This window comes from Lepisosteus oculatus, chromosome 19 (assembly GCF_040954835.1).
Source record: "Lepisosteus oculatus isolate fLepOcu1 chromosome 19, fLepOcu1.hap2, whole genome shotgun sequence".
NCBI classification, from domain to species: Eukaryota; Metazoa; Chordata; class Actinopteri; order Semionotiformes; family Lepisosteidae; genus Lepisosteus; species Lepisosteus oculatus.
In genome coordinates this window covers 617,827-642,858 of record NC_090714.1, presented here as the reverse complement: position 1 = coordinate 642,858, position 25,032 = coordinate 617,827, and the positions used below count along the sequence as shown (strand labels likewise).

At 38.9% G+C, this 25,032-nt stretch overlaps 1 protein-coding gene and 1 long non-coding RNA gene across 4 annotated transcripts in view; one reads left to right on the top strand and one right to left on the bottom strand.

The window, feature by feature from the left end:
* The window catches only part of axin1 (axin 1), a 69,742-nt gene that overhangs the window by 38,766 nt on the left and 5,944 nt on the right, over window positions 1–25,032 (bottom strand). For 2 of the 3 annotated variants that reach the window (XM_015359835.2, XM_015359832.2), the window contains exon 2: window positions 7,217–7,414. The gene's annotated coding sequence lies outside the window, so the exon portion shown is untranslated. Of the gene's footprint in view, window positions 1–3,459; window positions 3,479–7,216; window positions 7,415–25,032 lie in introns of those variants that run through there. The other variant, XM_015359834.2, reaches the window with a different exon arrangement.
* Window positions 25–18,365, top strand: LOC107078927 (uncharacterized). Its single transcript, XR_001479879.2, has 4 exons — window positions 25–227; window positions 1,202–1,270; window positions 13,067–13,368; window positions 18,082–18,365. It is a non-coding gene; the product is annotated as an uncharacterized lncRNA (long non-coding RNA).

Below are 25,032 nucleotides of genomic sequence, written 5' to 3'. Positions count from 1 at the left end.
TAATTGGGGGGCACCTAATCAGAAATCCAAATATTTTCCAGTAGGTATGTACTACCCTGGACTAAGGGCGCTTCTACCAAGATTTGACGTATAGGAGAGCGATTTCGATCTTTAACCGTTGACTAACGGTATCCGAAATATATTGTTTCGGGGGTGGGAGGGTAACAAAACAAAAGTATTGATGGAAACCCTTTCAGAACCCGTCACACACTGCCCCAAGCGCAAAGGTGAGGAAACCATGTAAATGCTCATTTAAAAACAACAAAATAAAAATGCCTTGTGGGATATTAGGGTCGTGTGTGGGGGTCGAAGCCTTCTCCAGGGGTTCTTGAGAGCGTCGTTTTGTCCACGTTTAGCAGGGGGAACACATTATTTATGAAAGACATTATGCTGTATCTACTGTTCAACGAATAAAATCACATGATTGGGTTTACGTTAATGGAACTGCTCTACGTTTCAGGTGTTTTTCCAACCAGTGTAAGTTTCTGTGCTCAGCATTGTGAAGCAACGGCGAAGAGATCCTTGGTTTTCGTTAGACGTGTGTGTCCCGTAGGAGCGATTACTACTAGTAATTATCTAAAAATGCAATTTGGATATCAAATGTAAGTCACCGCGGAGAATATCTAGAGTTACACAAACTTCATACAATCCTCGCATCTGCAGCTGCAGCGTTTGGCCACGAACGGTGTTTTGCTGCAGTCGAATACCGAAACCACACACGACAGCAAGCATCTGGGTGAAGTCATGCCAAACTCTTCAGATGGGAGTCACATGAGTTTATAATCGCAGTGCGTTTGGGAAACAGGTCACCCTTCAGAATTTAAAACATTTAATTAAGCATCAAACGTATAAACCAAAAAAAGTGATTACTGGATATTTACTGTATAAGAGTGCTAGATTACAATAAATGAAAAAATAGTGGGACTTATTCAAATATATTGTTGTAATGCAATTTTGCCATTTGTTGCCTGAAGGTCTGTTCACTAGCTGTTATCAGGAATCAACATAGGTCATACAGTATACTGATGCAAAGAGTGATAAACTTATGATGAGGAGAATAAATAATTAATAGCAAATTTAGAATATTTAAAGACAAATTAATCATTACAATAAACCTATTCAAGATGTATTATATAATTGTATTATTGTTTATTATATTGTTGTATTATAGTTTAATTCTCAATTTCGATGTTACTTTCAGGTTAGAGACAAGTTAAGCCTGTGTCTTGTCGCAGTGTCCAAGTCGAAGGAGAAAGACTGGCAGCTTTAAGTGAGTTGGTGCGTTTTTAAATATTTTTTTAGTGTTAGAAGAGAATCTGTTGTGTCTCAGCTGTAAAATCTTTCAGATTTTTTTGATCTATCCTCATTAAATGGATTTCTAAGAATTTTAACATCTTTAATGTAAGTTTGCAGTTTTTAATTGCTAAATTGTAAAGAGACTAAATGACAAATTGGTTGTTGCAGAAAACCTACTCATATGCAGTCGAAACACATCCGGATGTTTTTTAGGGCTGCTCAGGACTCATTTCCTATGTAACTTTGTGAGGCTTTTTTTGTTAATTTGTGAAAAGTGAATTGCAACAATATTTGCGTAAGTGCACATACCAGTTATACTCACACTACAAATACCCAGAGTATACTAACCTGCAGTTCAAAAGATCATTTACTTTTGCATACATTTTTACTGACATGATGTTGGTGCTACACACACCTGTACAATATTCTCAACAGCTAACCCATTTATCGGCCCTTCACTAACCGAAAACAGTGCAGTGCCAGTTGAAAGGATACCCAGTCAAACAGAGGTCACGTTTACAGTATATACAATGCAGAGATTGATCATTCCTCTTGCTGTCAAGGGGGAGCTCATGTAAAGATCAAGAAACATAACTTCAGTTCACTTTCATTTTGCGTTTAGATGTTTTTATATCTTTGTGATTCTTTAATCAATCACAGTGTGATAAATACAGCTGAGCATAGGAGTATTGTCAGCTATATTTGGAATATCTTTACAATTTATTTTGTTTAAATATGGAATGAAATGAAGATGAATATTACTATCAAAGTATCTTTAAAAACTCTTTTAACCAACACATAAGTAGGGTTTGATTGAATCGGAGCAATAAAGACTTGTTTGAGAACTTTCAGATTTAAAAATAATTTAAATTCACCTAATTCACAGACTTTTATGAGTTAATTAAATGAGATTGAACTGATGAGTACTTAGTGGCACCCTGCATTTTGGCTAGACTTGGATCATTGCAATGTCATTAGAGCTTCATTGTAATACTTAACCAATGTTTAAATATACTTTAGCTGTTGTATTATTTCCAGAACGGTAATGAGAAATACATTTTCCTTTAACTACATATCTCACCTTTACAGTCAAAGCAAGAACAAGGAGAGCATGAAAAAGTAAAATATGGCAAAGAGAGCTGCATGCAGAACATGCTTCTCAAAAATATCAATTTTTCATGAGCATCTCATTTAAGGATAAGTACATTGTTATACAGATAAAAAAATCCGAGGAATAATGTGCTCATTGGTGTTAAATTAGTATTAGCAGGGGAAGTGGCTTTGTAATTTGCATCATTAAGTCCCTTCTACAATTTTACATAATAGGTTGATACACAACTGCACTGCTTTGTGAATTTTAATGCACAGTGAAGATCAAGTGAAAATACAGCATAAACCACCTCTAATAGACATTCAAACAGTGTTGTCTGGGCAAAGCTAGTCATACGTGACAGATAGGATTAGCAAAGCTGAGGTATGTATGACCTTCTTTCAAAATCAAGGATAAGAAACAGAGCCCAGCTTATAGATGAGCGGAATCCATAATTTAATACCGCTGAGGTTATGTGCAGACTGAAAGTTTAACAGCTGCACAAGTGCATGTGTGTTTCATTGCTCATGCTTAAAAAACATACCAAGCCCAAATCCAGCTATAAACACAAATTGTTTATTTGTCATAAAAATATTAATTTGGCCTTCTTAAACAAAATGAGACATCCAGCTCTGTAGTTACACAAAATTAAAATCGCTGCAGACTTCTTCACCGATTCAAAAGATACCAACGTATAACACTGTCAACATGGATCTTTCAGTCAAGGTCGCTGCTGTGTCACAGAGTGAGTGGAGGGTATATTTGTAGACTGTATGTGCATTTATGAATATGTACCAAGGTTGTAAAGTGCGTGGTTAAGTAAACAAATTTAAAGACAAAGGTTGTCTACAATGTACTTTTATAAATATTTTTGATACATGTTGTGCACATGTCTACGTAACAAAAAATAATCTATTTGATTTTAATCTACATGTTGGATTAATGCTTTCAAAAGAATGTAAAATGAAAATGAGCAAAGATAAGCCTTACATAAAAGCAAACGTCGGGTCATTCTATGCAGAAGTGTGGGAAATGAGCCAAGACATGACTGGTGAAAGAGAGATTGTAATCACCTGTGAGGAAACACTGCGCAGGGCTTGCAGGATGGAATTTCAAGGTCTGGTGTGGTCTACCTTCACCTGCAGCTCTGAGCTTGTTCCGATAAAGGATGTGAGTGGAATAAAACAAACAAATGAGAAAAAAAATGAACATCTCTCCCCACACATGTTCTGTAGTGTAGGCAGGCACTTGTCTTTTAGAATTCCTTGTAACAGAATTGCTATCATCAAATGCGTGTACTGTACATAATGGCTGAAATGGAATGAATTTATAGCATATGATCCATAAAATATATTCAGGCTGGAGGAAACCAGAGAGACTGAGGTTTCTTCTGAAGATAAAAAGACCATAAGATGTTCATCATGCTTTGCACTAAGCTGCATATTTCACTTTGCTTAAAGATGACAAAGTAGTCAATAGAGAGTTGCACAGGCAGGTGGTTTCTGTAATCTCTATCTTTTTTGATCAAGAATGATCTTTTTTGTACATTTTATACAACCTGTGTCCTATCTGTTGAATGAGGCCAGTTCATCAGCTGCAGAATTATTGTCTAACGTCGAAATACTGACGTTGGAAAGCAGGGCTGGGCCATGTCTGCTGATTATCAGTTGTCTGTTCTTTCTTTATTGGTGTTATTCTGGGACATGAGTTTGGTGATTTTCCTGAAAAGTCGTCTTTTCTGCTCCGGCAAGCTCCTATTTCATCCTGATTGTATAAGGCTGCTGCCAGTGGTGTGTTGTCAGCTACATCTCTTGAAGTTTATCCTAAGGAGGTTTTGAACTGTTTATGTGGGACTCCCATTTCATTTCTCCTCAGGTGAACAATTGGAACAGTGGTTGTTTCAGTAGGTATGTATCAGGCCTGCTAGATAATCAGGGCATCATCACTGAAGACCCTGACTGCTACTTCATGTTAAAAATCTCAAAGAGAACATTGGTGATGGTGTTCCAGGGTTATTAAGGAGAGTGGGCTGGAAGTTCTCTTGGTGCGCTGAACATTGAGGTTTTTTGGATGATCTATTTGCTGTATGAGTGCTATGGGTTTCTATCTATTTCTATATGCTAACGTTTGGACTTTCCTGATGGACATAAACGACATCACCAAATTCTGATCAGCCCATCAGCTTCTGCTCTTCTCATGATACAGTTGATTTGGATGTTTCTTAGCTCCTGTGTTCCTATAATGATACAGTGCCCAGGAAGAGGCCTGTCATTTGGTAAAGTTAATTTATCCCAATATGAAATTTTACCACATGAAATATTCATAGAGGTTTTAACAACAATTTAAAAATGATCACAATTACCACAAATTTTCAAAATACCTGAGTACTATTTTTTTGGTTAAAGCCGTCCGGGGACCTTCTTTAAAATGAAGGTCTGTACTATAAATCATCATCAGAAATTGATACAATGATACACCTTTGCAAAAACTGATTCAACTGATTCAAATCTAAGAAGTATTTCTTTTACGTCTGGTTTAGACAATGGAGTATACTTCCTTAATGTTGATTTGAACGTTTGTGGTGAATAGCACAATTAGTGAAAAACATTTCTTGTATATTGTATATGTTTCATACTATATTTTTATAAACACATTTAATTTATTTTTATATTTACTAGAAATAAGTAATTGTCAGGTTAAATAGGAAAACGTTTATTGAAAATAATAACTTTCTTTTATTCTACTGTCTATAAACAGCAACAGTGATAAATTGTTTCCTGTAGCTCACTGGCACCATACTCTATGACTTTATCCCAGGATTGTAAATGCTAAACCTGCCTGCTCTATGAACTGCACACCTGCAAACAATTAGGGATGCAATCTCCAGTCTAAACTGTACAAAGTTCAAAGCTTGCTGGAATGCAGAAAACTATTATTGTGTTTAGCTGGCCAGATAGCATCAGTTTACATGAGTCATTTTTAGGACTAAGATAAGAAAGGAAAAAACAAATAATTTACAGAGAGCAAAGACAAACATATTGCTTTATCAGAATCCATAACCAAAAGCAAGATGTCTGAATTTGGTCAGTGCAAATCAATAACTATTGAGAAAAAATATCTAAACATCATGTTGTGATGTGTTTTTTACATGTGAAAATGCAGGAAAGAAGCAGATTAAATCTTACTAACATTATTGTGTATCCCAAAAGCTACAGTACGTGCTTGCTCGCATAGTGCATTCCAAACAACACAAAAGATACAAAAGTGTACATTTAATTTCATATAAACTAAGACATAGTCTAAAATTACAATTAGTATACAAGGGAATTGTATACTATTGGGAATCCCCATTTTAAGATTCTTTAATTATTTTAAGATCTTTAGGATTGTTTGATTCTACAGTTTCATATATTTTACCTTTTAAGACTGCTTCCTCTGTCTACATAATTCTTACATGATTATGCTAATAAAGGGGTAATAAAGGAGGCTGTATCTAATACATTCAGCTTAGTGTTGAAGGGGGCTCAGGTCAGTATGTGGCTGGCAGGAGTAGCTGCTCGTTTGTGAGAGACCTGGGCCCCAGACTCACTCCTTACTCCTTATTACTGGGACGGTCTCGAATGTTTCAGAATGTTTACAGAGCTTTGAAGAAGATGCCATGCAACCAAGCTGACTCTGAGTTTGAAATCTCCCTCCCACATGCTGTACATAATTACTCCTCAAGTTAATAGAATTCTAAAAGCATTTTCAGGGTCCTTATGAAAAACAGCTATTCTTTTGTATCACTGCCAAGCTCTGTCCAGGCTGTGTTATGCCAATCTTTTTAGTGATGCTGGAATATAAAGGTCGATGTACAGTGTAATTCTCTGTGGTTAGAGAAACAATATATTACCTACAATAAACTGAAATGGAAGAAATAGTGACTGCATGAGTCACTTGGTCAAAAGATCATAGCTAGCTATCTCTCAAGCAAATCTATCAGCTTTCCTTTTTCAAATCTGTCCACTTCAACACCGACTAGCAATCTGATCAGGACAGAATTCATTTGCAGGGAAAGTGTCTTGGATCATTCATCACCCTCATAACCTGTCCCGTCACTGCTAGAGTTTACTCTTCAATCCGATGACAACTTTGAGCAGCTCCTGCTACAAAGCCACCAACAGGATATTGACTCATTCAATATGAGTATTTAAAAAGGCTTGTTTGTGAAAGCTCCACGAGCCCAAAAACTAAAAAGGAGGTACAGAAGGCTGGATCCCAGGGACATGATTGTCAGACAGCTGTTCCTCGTTATGAATAACACACTGATGCAGCTGATGCCTGTCAGCACAGCAAGTTGGCCAGGGACTTGCAGGAGGTTATAGACAATTCCTAGATTTGGAAAATATTTTCAAAGCATACATTGTCACTTTTCTAATGTGAAGAATTCTTCTCTGAAAACAGCTTTAACTTTACTTTTGATTGAGTCCTGTGTTTTTCCCCTGTCTTGCTGCTCACACTGTGCTTCACTGTAGTAATACGTTTTCCCTGCTGTTTGATGTGATACTTTGTCTGGTGATATAACTACATCAATCCGAAGCATTTGCCGGGTCAAAATAATTATTATAATCATTAAAACCAGAACTCATAGAATGCATGCTGTGCAGTGACTGTTTTAATTTAAGGAAGCCAAAGTCACATGCTCAGTATTTTGGAGACATGAGCAAACCTACTGTAGCTCTGTATCACCGTTAACTGAATTAAATTAAACACGAGGACACAAACAGCCCTGAATCCCATTAACCCTTTAGTTCAAGAATATCCAGAGGATAAAGCGCCTTTTCTACTCACCTGCGGGATGTTGCTGTATATCCAGCACATGGATCCGGATCTCCTAAGCGCATGTCCACACGCAGGGGCAGCCGTGGAGACGCTGCTGCCTGCCCTTTCTGTCTCCAGAGGAGGCATCTTTCTCAAAGGTGGTAGAAGGAGTTTCCGTGTCACTGGCCGACGTTGCCATGCCAGGCTGTTGCTGTTAGCCATTACTTTCTGAAATATCAGAGAAGGAAAGAAATGGAGAAAGTCTTGAATACTGGCGGCCAGCACGGCGGTGGGCTTGGTTAGTGCTGCTGCCTCATACTGCAGCTCTGGGCTGCCAGGTGGGATTCCGGCCTGCTGGGTCGTCTCTGGGGAGTTTGCATGCTCCTCTCCGCAATGTGGGGGACTTCTCTGGGAGCTACAGTTTCTCAGCCTTTCTGTCTAGGGTCATTGGCATGTCTGAGTTGTCCTGCATAGGTGCTGTACTGTGTATGCAGGCGGAGAAGGACAGCGGGTCACAGCCACAGAAACGTGGATCGGCATAAATGCTTCGTGCCAGCGTGCTTGTGAAGACCTTATTAAGAGCTAAAGATAATCTGGAGGACAATAGTGAAGAACAGGAAAGTATGCCTGTGCTATAAATGTAGTTCTTCTGTATTTAAAACAGGCTGAACAGTAAACAGTCTGAAGAATGTAGACAGAATGTAATCATAAAGCCCAAACAAGAAGCTGTAAACAAGAAATATTCAAGTAACAAACTGAAGAGCACCTTTCCTAATAACAGAGATGCCACTGCAAACATTCACATTGTGTTTCAATTTTGTTGCTCCAGAAAATCATAAATTATTCACTTTATTTTTTGCACTGATTCTATGTAGACGTTGCCCTCATCCTGCACATTATATTATTATATATTTTTGTTTTGTATTATTTATAGTTTGATAATTCCTTGTTATGCTATGATGAGTTTAAACACACTTATTTCACTAAAAATTAAATACATTAAAATCATAGTTGCCTTTAATCACGTAAACATGTTACTCACAAAACAAATGTATTATTAATGTGTTATTTCTTCCGTGATGCAGAATTCTTTTTTCCCATTCAAGAAATGTTTTTTTTTAGGCATTTTTAATTGTATTTTTAAAAGGCAGTGTGAACTGAACCCTGGCGCCCAGTCAGTTGTGGAAACGGGCTTCGGCTACCTTCCTGGACAGGGTTGAGACCCCTCTGAGCAGGAAGGGCAGCTTGCTGGGGACTGTATCAGAGGCCCGGGCCTTATGCCCAGCAGCCAGCAGCTTTTCGCAGCTTTTGACCTCATGTTTTCTTCACTTTCTGAGGGAGTGAACTTTATTTTAATATCCATATGGCTCCTCAGCTGAAATGCTCTGGGTTGTTTGCAGTCAATTTGCCAAGGGAATGACCAAGACTTGCATTTAGTCTTGCAACGTCTGAGGCCTGGCTTAGAAATCTTTCAGGGCAACGTATATTTCCGATTCTTTCCACAGAAAATGTCAAATGCTTTTTAGTAGCTCCACCGACAGCTGTATCGTATGTTAATAAATATCAATACACTGCCATTTTTTTCCAGTGGACACTAACAGTTTTAAATTAACGAGTTGGCTAGTTTATAATTAAACTCTGCTTGCAAAAAAATTAACATCCTTATCAGTCGTTTCTTCCTTTTAAAGATGTTTCTGAATTTTTGGCTGCGAGATAGAATAACAATTTATTTTATGCACTCATTAAACAGTATCCCTTTTAAAAAAAGGTTATTATTTGATCTAAATATTAATCAGAAATAGCTGAAACGATTCTCGGCTCCACAATTTAGCAGGCAGAATGCTAGCTGCTCTCTGCAGCATGAGAAACCCGTGAATTCTTCAAGATCAATCAGTGCGCTTTGCAGTACTGCAGAGACTCATCCAGCAGAATTCTCACATCAGATGCCATCAGCATATGTTACAAAAGCAGCCCTTTCTCTGCCCTTCTTCAAGCTCAGCTTTGATTTCTGGGTCCCCTGCAGTGCACATACACAAGGCTTCTGGATATACATCAGTTTAGCAGGTCAGAATTAGAGCTGTATTAGAAACAAAGACCCAAATGGGGAGGCCAGTGCCTCAGGTTGGGAGAGATGATGCCCCAGTCTCTGCTCTTTCCAAACCATTATCTTAGGCCACATCACTGGGGGCCACCTGGGCCCACTCACCATTTTGCAGTTTATTAGGCTGTGTTTTTCTCTATATCTTATAATCTAATAGGGTAGAATAAAGACTTTCTAGTTAAGGCTTGAATTTTGTCTGCTTCTTGAGTCTTAAAGTCAGATAAGGTGGAGTCAACAACTGTCTTTTCTTGTTTACACTCATGAAAGGTCCTTGAATTTACTACAAGAAAAAGAACACACTTTCTGACAATATCCTCTGTTACAAAGGAAAGATTTTATGGTAATGTGCTAATCCTGTGCTTTTAACCATGTTTTTGATTATGTAATACTTCTACATCAGAACACACAATGACTCTACTTTACGTCTTGAAAAGGATACCATGTTTAAACTCAATTTAAGATCACAAATTTGCACTGAATTCTCAAAGAATAATAAAGACATACATCTCCCCAATTAACCTCCCTCTGGACTTCCTGTATGAGTAAAACTGTAGGTAATCAGCGCTTTTCAGGTAACATAGTTAAATGTAAGTTCTTAACTCTGCAGAAATAGGATTTCACTACTACTCTGTGAATGCTGTTAGGGAAATCCTCGTCACACTTTTTATTTCATAACACAAAAAACGTACACATGTAAGACAATGGTTCTAAAACTGTTTACCTGTAGTGCTTCATCTTGTTGAAGTACAGATTATGTGTACAGATTTTTTTTTAAAAGGAACATTTTGTAATCAAAACTTGAATGCTCTATCTGAACACTTTCATATGTTAAGTGAGAAAAAAGGAAAGAAACATAAAAACCTCAAATATGCTAATTTCAACCACAATGCTACAATGAACCTAAATTAACCTTAAGTTAATGGAAAGGTCACAAGAATGGCCTCAGTCTTTAAGTAATGTATATAATAATAGTGGTTCACATGAGTTCTGAAGAAAATGCACCTGTCTCTGCAAGGTCTCTCAGTCAGGTAGTACATTTCAAACAAAGATTCAACCATGAAGATCAAAGTACTTTCAAAACAACTCAGAAATAATGTTGCAGAAAGGCACAGATCTGGAGCACAGAATACTGCTCTGGGCCACTAAGAAGTGGAAGGTGTATTATACCACTCAGAAAACGCCTTGATCAGGCTGTCCTTTTAAACTGAGCAGCTGGGCGAGAAAGAAACTGGTCAGGAATGTGGGGCCAATGGTGACAGTATAAGCGCTAAAGATATTCCAGTGGAAAATCCATCTCAAAGCCCATATGAAGTTCGCAATAAAGCATTAAGCAAGTGAAACTGCAAAGTCAAAAGGTTTTGTCAGGAACATTTTAGTCTAAAGGCACAGCGTTACAAGTGACATTGTTTCTCACTCACATGAGTCAATACCATCCCTACAGTCAAGCGTGTTGGGGACAGGTTTATGTTAATACAGTTCTTTCTCCTCGTCCACAGTTTCTCCTCAAGGATGTCCTGTATCTATTGAAAACCCCATAGTCTGCAATAAAGCCTTTATATGGTACTATAGGGTTTGTGGTTTGATGAGATAAAATTAGAATTGTTTTGGTTCCAGTGTGGACTAAATGAGACCAGAATCGGGTCTCCAAGACTGTTCAGAGCATGGTCCTCTTGCAGGGCTGAAGATTAGAGCAAGAGGATGGTGTTCCTTCTTCTCTCTCTCTCCTCCTTATGTTTCTCTCTGTTTCCTGTCTGTTGCCTTTGTCCTTTTTATGCTATGTTTCTGTGAAGGCTATAATGATTTCCCATGAAGTAAATTAACCAGATAAACCAGTAACCCCCACTTTGATCATCAGTGTTTAACTGCTTTATGCTCATCTGCATGTAGGCAGACAACTCAAATGATATCTGGTGTCTGGATATGGCCTTGAGCAGTGAAGTCAGATGTAAACTGCAAACTTCATACCCTTATGCAAGTCCTTAACCATATTCCTATTGCTCTTAAAGAAATATTAGCATGTATTAGTATTCTTTATATAAATCTTTATTCTTAATGTGTGGTGAAGTAATATATGTTAAATTAAGGTAAATTTAGATGACTGTAAAAGTTAAGGGTCAAAGAATATTCCAATTTTTAAATCAGAACTTTCACTTCCATGGGTGTAACATAACCTTGGTTTATTAGGACATTCAAATGGCAGGTTGGACTTAACTTCGGACTTCTAAATCCTTATTTTTTTACGCTGGGCTCCTGGCTACTTCAAGACCTAAAATTGGGAAGGGTTAGCATTGGCATACATTTAGAATGAACCTTAGAGTTAGTGATATGTACGGTTTAGGATCACAGAAATCTATGAAGTGATTTAGGATGAACTTCAAACTTGAAGTAAAAAAATCACAGCCCACAATAAATATTGATATTTTATGTAACTCGTATCTCCCAAATTCCAATAAAGCACTTCTTTACCCAAGTTGTTTATGGAAACAGCTAACTGAAAAGGGTGTGAAACAAGCTACCCAGCCATGTGGTTGAAGACTGATTAATTTCCTTGGATCAATTAGCGACTAAAAACCATAGAGGCTTGATGGGCCAGATGGCTTTCTCTAGTTTGTAACCTTTCTCTTGTGTAAAATAAAGCAATATATTGAAATCTGGGAGTTATGAGTTGGAATATGTTAACACAGCTAAATAATTTATAAAGCTACAGGATTACTCATTTTAGATCCCAAATTTACTTTCAACTGCTGAGACTCAATCATAGTACATAAGAAAGCTTCCAGTTCCAAGCTGTGAGCTTCTGCAATGTCAAAATGCTGAGTCTCTTAACGTTGAAGAATTCAACACCTTCCAGTTTCATAGGGGATTATGTCACCTTGTAACCGGCTCCTATTACACTCTCCCCCTATACATTCCTCCTCTACAGCCCCAGTGGCTGATAATCATTTGTCTCTTTGATCCGAGTCTTGGCAGCTCACATAGTGTGTGCAGCTCTTCCTCTGCTAGGATTCATTCAGAGCCTCTCAGGAAACTATCAGCTCCACCTCTTACAGTGTTTCCTCAGACAATGCTGAATGTCACTACACTGAAAAGCCAGGCCTCCTGCAGAGGGAGAATTCAATGTTGTTGGACTTCCTAAGGAATTATATCATGAAGATGTAACAGGGTCATTAACCCTTGCTACTTAAACATACTGAGCTATTTACTTGCTGATGTTAAAGACCCAGATCAACCGAATAAAATAAGCAAATTTCAGAATTCAACAGTCTCTGTTGTAGAGTTGGTCTTCAGGGTACTGACACTGCACATCTATTAAAAGACATGAGGATCTTGATTTAGATGGGAAACATTTGCTATTAATACATATTGGGCTAATTGGTCTAATTTCATTTCAGTACTTTCACATTTAAATTAATGATATAGCACTGCCTGCTGCATTGTTTATTTGAACCAGTATTTTATGCTTTACTAAAGAAAAAAAGTTATAAATGATGTAAAAGGCTTTCTGAATTCCTGATTCTAACTGGCAGTTGACATGATACGTTTTTCCAATGAAATCTATTCAAAACAGTTTGCAACACCTCTTTCTGTGTGAGAAAGACCGTAACCACCGCCCTCAAAACAGATCAAGTTCCGGTTCACAGGTAACAACCCAGTCTGTATGGTGTGTCACTTACATCCTGAAATAAAGCAAGCACATGAGGCAAAAGGCAAAACCTGAGTCTATGAAATTGCATGACTTGATGTGTTGACTGTTACTGTTGCCTTTTATTTCATTTCAGGTTGTGTTTTTGGCCTCTGCCTGTAGCCCCAGGAGCTCCTGGCAGCCGTGCTGTGAAGCGTCGCTGCGAGACGGAAGCACGGCAGTAATTTGACAGCTGCGTTTGGCAGCGAAGGGCAGGGTGGGGTGGAGAGATGACTGACGGCTGCAGCTGCCAATGAGCTGCGTCCTCTCCTGCCCCCAGAGTGACTGACACATGAAGTGACAGGTGCAGATGCAGCTAATATACCTGCTGCTCCTCAGGAGCGGGTGGGCAGCGGAAGTAACTGACAGATGGAGCCGGCTGCTAAATAGTTGATCCTGGTAAGCAGATAACAAGAGCCAAAGCATCTGCTCGTTTCCCATCCCCCCTGTCCTCACTGGCACCACTGCAGCTCGCAGTCAGAACCAGTGAGCCTTTCCCTGCACCAACCTGCAAACAAGCACCATTACAAAACATGTACAAACTCCTAAAAAGCACATTTAACTAACAGATAAACAAAAGCAAAACTGTGCTCCCTATCTGATAGAGTGCCCATAACCGGGACTGTTTGCGAGGGTGAGAGAGCAGCAACAAAGTCTCCCCATTCGTGGGGGAGTAGTGTTGGAGATACCCGGCCCCCTTCTTCCTTGGCATAAATTCCAGAGGGACACAGCTCATCAAACCTGCGTGCTTTTGGAAGGAAACTGTAGCACCTCGCACAAACTCATGCAAACTCAGGGAGAATATGGAAATACTGCCCGGACAGGTGTCAAAGGCCACGATGAAACCCAGGGTCCTGGAGCCGAGAGGCAGCATTTTGGAAGGATTTCATAATGCTGGAAGCACATTGGAAGATTGAAGATAGGCTGGAAGCACAAAGACTTCCAGCCTATCGAGCTAGTGTGATGGTCGACCTGAAGATCTCAGGGTATCGGCTTCAACAACGTGGCTGGGTAGCTTGTTCCACACTCTCACAAACCCTTTATAACAAGAAGTGCCGCCTCTTCTCAGTTGTAAGTGCACTTTTACATAGTGTTCACTTGTTTCTTTAGGTTCTTTTCTTCCTTTGCTGATTCTGGTTCCAATTATAGCAGCTGATTCTTCAACATGCTGATGTCTACTTCATGCACATTATAACAGATATTGCGAGAGCACTTAGACGTGCCAGCAAGCACTACATTACAGTCATCCAGTCTCGAGAAAATAAAGGCATGAACCACTTTCTCAACATCCAACTGGGTGCTCAAAAGTCATAAAGAGCTGTATTATGCAGGTGAAAGAAGGGACACTCTTGTAATACATCTGACACACAGTAAGTCTGCTAAACAGAACTCAGGAAGATGTTCAAGCCATTAACGAACTTCGATTACAGTCCTTTCTAGAGCATGGGCTGCGCTTGGACTAGAGGACTATTTCATAAAGAAACTGGCAGGGAAAAAAGGAATTGTTAATGGGAGAAAACTATCAATGGGCAAAACTAATAACAAACTTAAGACAAATAACATAAATTCTTAAATGTTTATACTATACCTCAAAGCTAGAAGCCTCAGGAGTACTGATGTACTATACAAGTTTATCAAAAATACTCTTTAAGCTAAAGAAAAAAGACAAGAGAGGCAGTGTACAATCTACATGGGTTAACGTAGAAAACAAAACTTCAAAGGTTGTACTGTAACTTTACTTGACGTTACAGGCCACCTAATGAACATGGGTGCAAGTAGCTTAGTCAGTGAGGAGGGATTTCAACATGATTTCAATTTGCCACACATAAATTATTAGTGTAGGATATTGTTCTGTTGCCACTGTACAGTCGAAGCTGAAATTGTGACAGTTGAATGATTAATGAGTGTTTCTCAATATATTCTGTAAAGGCACAATTAGTAAAGAAAGTCCTGGACTGAACCATTCAGATAACCGAGATTTAATCAAGAGGATGGACATGAATGAGCCACAGGAAGTGGTGATGCAATGTGAAGGTTTATTCCATGCTGAGAGGAAGAGACAAGGTGTGGCACCAGGTCGGACAGTTACAGGCTGTGAAGATTTATTTTTTTAAATCTATCAACCATGGGTGCCTAAAGCATTCTTTTACTTCATATAGATGATAATAACACACATTTATTCCGTCTAAAACATTTCCCTTAACAGTATTCTACTTGTTAACCAAATCTGTAAACTTGCATATTGATCACAATCATTTGCAATTTCAGAGTAAGCTAAATTTATGCACGGCATACCGAACTATAAAAAAAGCATTACTGCAGAACCACTGAGTTGTCTTTTTCTATTAGGTATTGTGGAAATATTGATTAATTGTAAGCAACTTTATATGTGTATATTCCCCGTTAGTTAAGACTGTAATCTTTAACCTGCAGATTAGGGGTGTGCACAAAGAGGGAGAACACTCCCCATAATCAAGCCAAATTCATTTTGTGAAGTAATGAAAACCTTCATTTTGAGCACGGGGGTCTCATTTATTGTGTTTCTTCATGAGCAACTTCGCATGCGTTAGGTGGTGCTGGGATTACGAGTCTTGTTAGCTGGAGGTGGAAAAGTAGATTCATAGCACCATGGGTATCAGAAAATAACCTACAGATGAGCCATTACTGGATAACAGGGAGTACCGTGCCCAGATGTTTCATGGGCTGCCCTTCTCTCACAAGAAAAGAGAACATGTAGTAAATTACCTGCCTTAACCTGTGATAAAGCTTCAGCAAATTGCATTTGGAAATAAAGAACTCATTCAGTGTTGCCTGGTAATAAACGCCAGAAGCAATAACGTTTAAAAAAAGCAATAGAATGGTTTGTTTACAATGTTGGATGTTTCAGAAAGTAGACAACACTGCTACAGGAAGGCATCTGAACAAATACAGTTCAGCAGTTCCTGTGTGAGAAGAAATGTGAGTTTCTTAGGGAAGCACAGAGAGATAAAGTGGAGAAGGAAGAAATGATGACAAAAAACAGGGAGTACCCTTTTCCATGATCCTGATCTTTGTCATACTGTGGGAAAGCTGGGTTTACCATTCAGAAGATGAACGGGACATTTTAGGGAATAGGATTCTGTCTTTGGCCTCCTCAAATTGATGGAATCCGTTTAAGAAGGAATTTTAAAAGTGAGCAGCTGTTTGTCTAATTGATGGAAGAAAACAATTGGCTGTTGTTTCCTGGTATGTAAGTTAAAGTTGTGGGTTTACAGTGCGAATTGTTTAAATGCAGGACAAAACGAGCACTCCTAGAGGGCATGCTAGCAGAATGAATTCTACATCTACATTTTCTTGGAGGCAGATCTTGGGTTTTACTTAAATTAAAAGCTTAAAAATTTTGGAAAATGCTAATTTAGGAATCTTAATTTGAAAGCAACAGTGAGCTGAGGTATGATAAAAACGTTGAAATATAATAAAAGTCACAAGTTAAATGTAATTTCGAGATATCTTTTCTCAGGAACAATAATGCATCTTATAATGTATCATTCTACAGTGGCTTGGATTGGCTAGGCTACATTTGTTGTACCTGTTAAAAATGAGTTCTCATGTTATTATCTATATAGACGTATATAGAGAAATTTCTATTAAAATGAGAGATGAAATGCAAAAATGCTCCAAGACATCCACATGCAACACCTTTACTCAGTTACTGAAATTGTACACACGTGGATTTCTGCTATAGGCACACAGATGTGATGGTTGAATGCTTGATAGAAACGTGCATTTTAATTTCCATAAACATATTGCAAAGTAGTGAAATCATATATAAGCTAAGTGAAGAGAACCTGAATAAGTAGGCTATTAAAAAGTATTTAGATATTTATAAGTATTTATAAATATTTTATGTTAAATCTATTAATAACAACGCAATGTATTATCTACAATAATACAATTTCCACAGTTAATGTTAAAATACAGTATATGATAAGGTACCCAATGTGTTTGTACAGTATTTGTAAACAAGAGGTACAGAGAACTTCAATTGGTTGTTAACTGACCGAAAATTAAAGCAGGGAGCAGACAAAGACAGACTATTTTTGCTGAGGGAACAATCTCTTTTGACTACTATATCAGCAGGAAAGACATCATGCACCTCTTGCCCTTATAGCTAAGTACAGTATGAGCACTGTAAGTCAAATATGCAGTCACAGACCCTGTGAACATGGGTCACAGGGTGAACACAGGGAAGCAAGGCACTAGCTACTGCTACTGTCGGTCATCAGGATGGGTAATGAAGAGAAGAGACCATCTGTTTGACAAAGGTCACACATGCAAAGTGGTCATTTGACCCGTACACCCTGAGGGGGCAGAGTGGCTCAGAGCAGTGCCCTATCAAGCCAAATGTCAGGCTTGTCTGTTGGAGGTGGGAGAACATGCAAACTCCATACAAATAGGTACCCAAAACAGTGAATGACCTGAGGACCCTGTGGGCTAACCACCACCCCATATTGCAAACCATACGTGACTGTGTGTCTGCAGGCCTCAGGCATTGGTGAGGGGGATCACCTTTCTGACCAGGCCACCCCTGAAGCTTTGTGGGCTCCACTCAGATACTTCTAGTACAGAAATACTGCACACATGAACTGAGCACATGTCCCAGCCAGCAGTGCAACCTGGCAGGAGATGTGTAAAAAGAGTTCAGGCTCCATGAAAGTAGTTATGTTGGGAAAAATGCAGTTAGGTCAATGTCCTTTTAGAAAATTAAAAAAGTAAAATCCGTTTGAATAAATCACAAAAACTACTACCGTATAAAAGCATTAAGCAATCTCTCTAGAAGTCTCTTACATCTCTTTAAATTCTATACATAGAAGTCTGCAGATACCTTGAGTTACATACGATTTATCGTATGTGATTTAGATGAAGAATGGGATTTAGATGAAGTTCAAACCCTTTATCTATAATACTTCATAAAACAATTCTAGGTTCAAGTTTTAAAATTGTGAGTTCCTGTTCTTTATAAAGAAGGCTTAGACAAGACAATAAGCCACAATAAACGTGTCAAATATTTATTACCTTTCATATTGAAAAATTCATAATTTTTAAAAGTATTTTGCTAATTGCTATTTCCAGAACCTGCTGTTCAGCTTCAGTCGTGAGAGTCCTGCAACCCTGAAGAGCGACAGAGGAGTGTGGGCCCAAAAGACATCTCTCTGGCCACGAGTGAGTACCTCACCAGACCCGTGCTGTGGGCTGAAGAGTAGCCTTGTGTGGAAGAGTCTTCACAGAAAAACCGTGCTCTTCACTGGAGACTGCAGCTCAAGGGCACACAGACAGGGTCCAGACCTGCACCAGAAAGTAAACACATTATAGCCCTGCTGGGAACTGGAAAGTAACGCTCTTGTTACAAACACAGAATGAAGAACATTATGAAACTAAATAAACAGTTAGAAAATGGTTGTCATTAGCTAAACATCCTGCCAATCGTCTCTAATTTTTATATGCCCAATAGAACTTTACTTGTGAATAGAATTTTAAATCTGCATGTAAAGTAGTATTTATAATTATTCATGCTTATTTACTTAAGTATACTTAGAAAAGACCATATCACCTGAAGCTAAAACTCCAGTAGCAACATTTTCCATCCATTCAGTTTCTCCCTGTTTCTTCGAGTTCAGGATCTCAGTGGAGCTGGAGCCTATCCCAGTCCATCACTGACTCACACAGACTCACGCCAGGGCCTCCTCGGTCATTACCAGCTGGTCTGTGGACTGTGGGAGGCCATGTGAATTCAAACTGCTAACCACTGCACCACCATGCCACCCAAGAGTACTCTGTAACTTCTTTCCTTATACAGTCTACATGCATACTGGAAAACATATTACAAGTTAAAGATAACAAATGTTTAAAGGTTTTTGAAGTTATTATTTTTGAAATTATTCTTTTGAATGATTGAAATTATTTCTGAAAGCAATCGACCCCTCCTGAAGATTCTGCCATGTGATGGATGACCTTGAATTTCATTGAAAACCTGGTCTTTGGCTCAGAATACATCACTTCACATGGTAGGCCACACACCACAGAAATGGGCTGGATTGCTTAATTACTTTCTTACCTTTTTGATGGTGACATCATCCTTGTTCCTGGATCCAGTGACTGCACTATGTCAGTAAAATGACGTCTACCAAGAACTTTTCGTCCTTGAGAACTTTGCCAACAAAGCTTCTTATCGTCACGTGGACACTGCTGTACTTCAGCAGCACCACGCCCGCTGTGGCCGGCAACACTCGCCGTCAGTGTCAGGGTTGGTCTTCTTGACTGTGGACCCAAACCCCCACCTTCTCTCATGCGCTTGAGCACTCAGAATCCTGGACTGCCGACTGATGGTTTCTCTGCCAAGAAAACAGTGTTACATATCAATTATTAGTCAACACCACTCGGTGTAATGACGACAGTACACATAAAATGTAAATGGCATCTATGACTAGTTGAGCTGTTACCTGGCTCCAAAATCCCCTGACACTTTAAGAGAGAAGGTTGCTTTACTTAAGTGGTACTGCAGTTACCTTGTGAGTTATGACATTACAATGGTTTTCTTTTGAAATAAAACACATATCAAATATTTTTCCAGTTTTATGAGAATCTACATGTCATTTGTAGCCATCAGTATTCCCACTCGTCTCGTCTTCGTGCTACTGTCCTGATTTGCACAGCCCGTTAATGAAATCATCTCTGTTCCTTTTATTGCTGTGCCACTGACACTCAGATTTGAATTGAGGCACGGCACCTAAAAATGGACAACTGCAAACAATCAAGTAAAACAAAAACTCACATTCATCCGCATACTTTTAATGTTATAACTTTCGTACTGTCAGCCCCAGCACAGTAAGTAAGTAGCAATAACAGTTCAGTAAAGGTTCAGTTTCACACATTAGTTCATTTCAGTTTAGGGTGAATTTAAAATCTTGTTATTTCAAAGTGTCTAGGGATTGTGGGGCCAGGTGGTAACTCTTAGCTACAGAGCTGCAAGACACTATATCAGTCCAAGCACAGACAGTCAGCTAAATGGAATCAAATAGCTGGAGAGAAAGACTCTTGTACATACCTCTGCGTTGCTCTTGAAATTTGATGGCGAGGTGATGAAGATTGATACTTCCACTGCCTTGTAAGCAAAGATGGCATTTAAGGTGCAATCCTTTGACCTCTTTCGATTCAAAAAGATCTGTGAGGTAAAGCCATGAAAGATGTGCACTGCTCTCCTCCATCTTCGATACAAATCACAGGCTGTATCCTTGTTGTCATTGTGTTTTTCATTGTACTTCTTGACTGGAAATCCATCCAGCCATCTTCTAACCATTTCTTCCAATTCAGGGTCACAGGGTTTACTGGATATTTTACAAATTAACCAAATTAATGAATGAATTAATGAACATACTCTGCCAGACACTCTGTGCATGTCTCCATATTACTAATAAGCATGCTGGCTAGCAATAAATAAAGGAGATGTTTCTGGAGAAATACAGTGAGGTAAAAAGAACAATATTTTCTAAACAGATGCACTTGAGTAACAATAAGAAAAAAATTGTTAAGAATCATGTCTGTCTGGTAGCTGTCTGATAATGACTACTGCAGGATTGAGCCTGTCACCTTGTGCTTAATTCCAGACTATCTGCGTTCCAGGACCTCTGAGAACCTCCTTGAACATGTGTGTTTGCAATTTAAAAATTCCTTAAAATACTTAAAGCACAAAAAATGAAACTAAAAAAATCACCCGATATAATACATCTTTGCTACAGGTCTTCGCCTTTCCACTATTCCAGATTCTAGTGACAGAAGGCAGTAAAAGCATTAGTGTATAAATGTTTGTTTGGTGTGCCCAGTTTGATGAAAATGCTCTCCAAACGATCTAAACAAAGTAGCTTCTAATGGAGAATTTGATCCGAGGACATGATAAGGGGAGCTGTCTCCCAGCTCTGGGGCCCTGGGATCAGTTCCTGGGGTGCTGTTTGTATGTTCTCCCCGTATTTGCAGGGATTTCTTCTGGGTGCTCCGGTTTCCTCCCACAGTCCAAAGACTTTTAGGTTAATGGGCTTCTGGGAAGACATGCCGTGGCGTGAGTGTGTGTGTCTGTGTGTGTGTGTGTGTGGCCTGTGATGGACACATCTAGGGTGTATCCTGTCTTGCACCTGTTGCTTGCTGGGATAGGAACCAGTTGTCCAAAGCATTATAATATCACATTTGCACAAAGTTAGTGCATTACTTTAGTTTTTTTTTCATCTCTAACAGCGTTGGCATTCGTCTCTAACAGAGGAGATGGCAAGATAACAGTCACATAAGATGGTGCAGTAAGAATGACCTGGAGAACTGCTAATGTTCTTTCATAAATGATTCACAAACCTGAGCCAAGTAATTATGGACCTATTAGTCTGACTTCTATTACAAGTGAGATAAAAAGAAAGAATGGTTAGAAGCATATAGAGCGTATAACATGGTGTATCTAGTGTTTAAAGAAGGTTTTTGTAAAGTTCTTCTCTTTTGTAAAGATTGATTCTCAAATTACAGGTGGTCAGAAATTAGGGGAATGCAGTATGTATGAAGACAATTGCATTTCCTAATTTATACCAATGATATACAGTAGATTTCTGGTATAGTTATTAAACTAGTCAAGTTTGCAAAGAATACCAAAATAGGAAGATTACCAAACATTGTAGAAGTAGCAAACAACATTCAAAGAGATAAAATTCAGCACTGGGCAAACAAGGGCATATGCAGTTTAATGTTGCCAAATACAGAATTATTATTATTTGCAGATAGAAAAACAAACTATAAACACATAAAATGCAGAACACTGAGCTTGAGCATGCCACTTGATAAGATCTCATTTAGAATACTGTGTATTATTTTGGTCACCACAATAAAAGAAAATAAAATGCTGATGTTCCACAAAGTGAACCTGATCAATTATCCAAAATTCAGTTAGAAAGGATTTAATTAATTGATCACGTCAACCCATTGTACCTTCACAGAATCAACACTGAAAACCAAACCAGACACCTCTAATAGAAAGAAATGTGGAAGGGCAAATAAAACAGAGTGTAGGCAGCACATCTTTATGCAAAGGGCTGTTGGAGTGTGGAACAAGCAGTCCATTGATGCTGATGAAGCTGGTACCCTAGGAACACAGGATTAATTAGATATTAATTAGATACCAACCAGCAGATGGTCTACATGTGCCAAATGCCATTTCTTACATTCTTATGAGGAGAGATGAAATGTTTTGAAGGCACCATAGATTTTGAGGGGTTACAATATGCAGTCATCTTGGGTTCTTGCTTTCCAAGACAATCCTACATAACGCCCCTGAATCTCCCAAATGAGATTTAGTCTTCAGTTCAGGAGATTCTACCTGCGGATTGCTGGACTGCTTCTGTAGATCAACCTGTACTGAGCTTATGTTCTCCTTATCTAGTCATCATTTTTTAATCTTTTCATAACTCAGCAAATATGTTCATCTTCAGGCTGTTCCTTAAGATACAGATTTTTTTTTCAGTTTTAAAACAGAGTGAAACCATCTATAATGAGAAAACTGGATAATAATTCAAAGAGTTATAGTATTGGAATTATTTAAAAAAGCAAAAGGTCAAAAGGGATATACAGTATAGCACTTTGCACTTCAGTAGAAAAAACAGGTTATGTAGTTGTTGGAGCCTTTGTTTTCACCATGGGGATGCAGAGTCAATTCTGACCTGAAGTAGTACCATGAAGCCCACTTGTTTTCCACAAACATGCCACCAGCAAGAAATCATGAATAAAACCATGTGAACGCTCTGGGCAGCAAGCACAAAATATCCAATGTAGTGCAGCCTAGAGGTGACATGTGAATATCTTTCATGAAACACTTTGAATACTCAATGATGTGTCCATTTTATTTTATATTGTGTGGTTAAAATCCCAGTGGACAACAATCACAAACTTAAAACGCAAGAAACAGACCACACAATGGAAATTTGGATGTAAGATCAAACACACTGCTGTACTTGCCAAGAAAACAAATCTGTTTCAAACGGGGAAAATGTTGAATTCGTCTGTACAACCACATTCATTAGAAAGTGCTATAGGTAATAAAAACTTAAAAGCCAGTAGTGTTGAGTAATCTGTCTAGTTTTTTACAGCTAATCAATTGGCTTCCATGCAAGAGTTTGACTTCAGCTCCAGAGCCTGAGGTGTCATTGCCATGCTCAGGCTAATTTAGCTAACCCTTCTTCCCAGTCTTTGCTCACTGAAAAATAGGAAAGAATGTGGAAGAACTCATGGTAAACTCACTGTTAGCTTTTGGAATTGTTTTCAGAGGTGAAAAAATACATTGAAAGTTGACCAAGATTATAATAATAATAATCCATACTTAACAGCCACCTTCATGAATTTAGCTCTTATTTAATGAAGAGGTATAAAACAAAAAAACAATCACAATGAAGCAGTGAGATGGCAGTAGTCTGGCTCTCTTAAAAATTGACTTACACCCCACAGTAACTCAATAACTTTGGGATTTTATTATTTTTTATTTGCACGCTTTTTTTGTCAACCTTTCTGTTATCAAGGGACTTTAAGAGGACAAAGACTCTAACTCTATATACAACAGTTAACACAAACATTCTTAAGTGTTTAATCACTCTTTCAAAGTGAAATCTTTGCTCCTCAGAAAAAAACCCGTTCTCCCCTATTTGGAAAACATGGAGCAAAATGATCTGTACTCTACCAAATCTTTGGAAACAGCTCTGTTCTCGTGTATTAATACTGAGTGCCGTGTGAGTGTGGCGGCGTGGCGCAGCAGCAGAGACGCCGCTGGCCGTAGGTGAGGTTCAGGGACTGGAAGGCAGAGGGAACAGAGTCTGGAGAGACACTGGTCAGATGCATCCTTCTTTAGCAGCAGAGGCTGATGGCTGTGGTCACTGGAGAGGCAGCAGTTGCAGAAATGTGTGTTGTGCGCAAGTGAAGCAGCAGAGATGCCCATGGCTACAGGTGACGTGCGCGTGGGCCCGGGTGAGAGTCCCCTGGATGCTGGATGCTGCAGGACGTGTGAGAGAGAGGAGCAGTCCTGACGGGACAGGACAGACCACAGTGAGGGCATGAGCTGCTGGTCCACTGTCTGCTGCACAGTGGCCGTCCCTAGTGGGCTCCCAGACTGCAGCGGTGTCCAGTATCCAGTCAGCTTCCAGCACCCCTGTGAGTGCAAGATGGGATCTGCAGTTTCAATCATCCTGAAACATTTTGTATAATTAACATTGCTTTGTGACTTTTATTGTCTTTTAAGCAGTGTGTGTGAGAAAAAGTCTCAGTCTCTGCACGTTACCCATCCATTATCAGAAGGCTGCTTATTCCTGGTTAGGGTTGTGGCATTCCTGCTGTTCATTATCATCTGTGTAAACGCAATCTAAAAATCTTACCCATCTCAAAACAAAAACATTGATTCTGCCCTATATGCAAGGGACAGGTGTAAGGGAATTACCTGTTCAACTAGCTAGCAGACTTTCCACTAAAATTGCCCTTTTGCTTACAGTGGTAAGTCCGTAACATATGCCCACCTTGTTGGCAGTCTTACACTGCCCATACAAAACCCTTGGTGTCAGCTGTGAAGAGTGCTTCAAAATTTCAAATCTGTATGTTAAACAGCAGCGAAGAATGACAATCATTTGATCATCAATATGTTCACATACTGTCAGTGGGCTTTATTGCTTCTCTGCTCAGCTTCACTAGTTCAATTATTTTTGTCCTCGAATTTGCAATCTAATACAAATGTGTGCATTATTACGGAATTATTATGCTGCCAAGTTTAATAGCATGATCAACAAATAACTTAATGAGTTTTATATGCAAAATTGGCTGAATGACTTGCTGATCTGGTTGCAAACACAGTACCATCATCTTTTCAGTTACATGTCTGCCTTTGAAGGATAGGTACAGCACAGTATACAGTAGGTGCACACTAGGAAGATCCCTGCATCTTCATCTCCTTTTCAGGACATTGAGAGAATGATGAAAACTCCGGGATTAAGTCAAGTTCTCCAGGTCTGATGAAAGTTGTAT